The sequence below is a fragment of the Aptenodytes forsteri genome, unplaced genomic scaffold, assembly GCF_000699145.1.
Source record: "Aptenodytes forsteri isolate BGI_AS27 unplaced genomic scaffold, ASM69914v1 Scaffold422, whole genome shotgun sequence".
Lineage (NCBI taxonomy): Eukaryota > Metazoa > Chordata > Aves > Sphenisciformes > Spheniscidae > Aptenodytes > Aptenodytes forsteri.
This window is the reverse complement of record NW_008795687.1, coordinates 138,448-140,851: the sequence shown is the minus strand read 5'-3', so window position 1 is coordinate 140,851 and position 2,404 is coordinate 138,448. Positions and strand designations below refer to the sequence as shown.

The window sequence follows — 2,404 nt, the reverse complement described above, 5'->3', positions numbered from 1 at the left end:
CCTCCCAGCCTCTGTGGCGGCTTTTCCAGGCTGCCATAGCTTGCCAAAAGGTCCCCCAGGAGCGTCTGTTCTCGAGCAGACTGAATTAGCTGCCAGCGTGGCAAATGTCATGGGAAGACACACAGTAGGAATTTACCACATCTAGAGGTATAAGTTTCTGTGCAGGATTTTCTCTCCAAAGGAGCTGAAACGCTGCAGCCCGTGTAGTTAGCCACATCGGGACAGCTGCCCAGACCCTTTCTCCATTCCACTTCCAGACTCAGAGGTAAAATGATGCCCATCAACACCTGGAAACAATTGCTCAACCCCTGGCAAGTTCCTGGTATTTCACAGTTCAGCATTTCTGACATCAGGGTGAAGAGGCAAGATGCAGCCAGCTGTGTGGAGAACAAATGGGCATTTGAATGAAGAAACGGTTCAGGGGTGCTGCTAACGGGGGGAAGTGCTGCAACCCGATTTCCCGAGGTACCTCCTTCCCTGCAGAAGCAGATAATGGAGGATGTAAGTGGATGCTGTCACCGCCTTGGCCCAGGCAGGCAGAGGTTGATACTGGTCTGCAATCACAGTGAATGCTGTCCCCTGCAAAGGACAGGGAAATACACAATCCCTTCGAGCTCTGCTGCTGCAAGCCCTCCTGTTTGCTCAACATTCCTGTGACTGGAGGACACACCGCAGCATCCTCAGTGGTCACAACTGCACGAGGTGCTGCCCTAACGGCAGCAGCACCCACAGCTTGCAGTGGGTCTGTTTCTGGGGCAATCTTCACCTCTATTTTTGGAGTTTAGCACATTTAAGACAGCGAAGTGTTAGCACACACTTGACAAAGAACCTCAGAATAAAAGAAGGACTTGAAAACAGAGAGGTGCTCTGTCAGGCTGTCAAGTTCTTTATCACGTCAGTGTAACCCTCACAGCATCACTGCTATGTCGCAGGTCAGCAGCTGACGGCTCAGCAGTGGGTGCTGCTGTCTCACGGATGCTGTGAGGCTCTGCCCTGGACTGGCTGCTCAGGGGACACCCAGGCACATGGGGACAGAGCCTTCATGTCCTGCCAAACCTGCCTGAGCCTCCTCGTGCCATCCTTCCTCCTGCCTCCACCACAGGGCACAGGCATTCTGGTGTCCAGCCTTGGCTCTGCCTCTGGATTTCCCACATGTCCTTGTGCTTCTGATCTCGGTTTGTCCCTTCCTTACTGAGCTCCTGTTTTGACCTCCAGCCAGAGGAGAATCTGCAACCTGGCTGCCAATGCCACCTTCATAGCAAGACCCTCCGCCGGGCCAGGAAAGGGAAATCCCCAAAACTTTGTGATAGGAAAAGGCATTAGAGGCAGAACAATTTTGGGGGGGAAAAAAAAAAAATCGTCCTGTGTACCATATGCCCTCAGGAACCTTTCAGATCTTCCCCTCTGCCTTCCTGCAGCTACTCGGGTGGGAAAACAACAGTTTCATATGCCTGCTTCAAACTTGCACTTATTTTTCCTCCGAGGTACAGAACTTTGCCCTAATTAACACCCTCCTTTTGCTAACCGACAGTCCCTGAAGCTCAGCTCTTTATTGAACATTTTCCAGTTTGCTCCACATTCCGATTTTAATACCCTGCCCAGTCCTTCTGTTAAATGTAAACCAAATAGGAACAGTTTACATCAGCAGTGCCAGCCACAGCGCAGGGCAGCTTTGATTTTGTTCTTAATGAAGAAAGTCTTTGGAAAGCCTCTGAGAGTGCTGCATCGTGCTAGAAGTCGTGGCACGCAGCAGTAAGCTGATGTGTCTCATAATGTGCTGCCAGGAGCCCAGAGGAGGGTCCCCTGGACTGAAAGAGACATTATCATTTAATAGCAACAAACCACGCACCGAGGTCGTTGCTCTACCATTGTGTCCGGTCCTGGGTGAAACCAAGACATTAAGCAGATGTGCCACGTCCCTGGCCCGCTAGTTTAATTGTCTCCTAGCAGTTGGTACAGAATACAGTGCTTTGTATTTCATTACTTGAACTTCAGCAGGTCTCCCCAGTACTGGTTTCACGGTCCTCTGTGTAGATGAGTGCATCCTGCAGTCCCTGCCTTTCAGGAGGTCTGTTGTAGTGATTTCGCAGCTGCCTCCATTCCATCGGGATCTTCCTTGTCCCGCTTTCCCTTCTGTAGAGCAAGCTGACCGTCCCTCTCCGTCAATTAAAATGAAAAGGAGCGAGAGGACAAAAGGACACCGCTTCACTGAGCTGCGGCAGTGCTTTAATGAGCTATGGAAGTGCTGTGCCTCCTTCTCCCGGCGCTGGAGCCTGCAGCTGCACCCCGGCGCCAGCCATCAGATGCAATTAGCAGCATGCGGGCACACGGGTCGGGGGAGCGGGGCTGGGAGCTGCCGGGGCCCCGGGGACCGGTGGGGGAAGAGCCCGAAGAGCCCCGACCA

The 2,404-nt window shown here is 52.5% G+C and overlaps 1 protein-coding gene across 2 annotated transcripts in view; it reads right to left on the bottom strand.

Moving 5' to 3' along the window:
- The window catches only part of STMN3 (stathmin 3), a 13,285-nt gene that overhangs the window by 3,255 nt on the left and 7,626 nt on the right, over nucleotides 1-2,404 (bottom strand). The window lies entirely within an intron of this gene.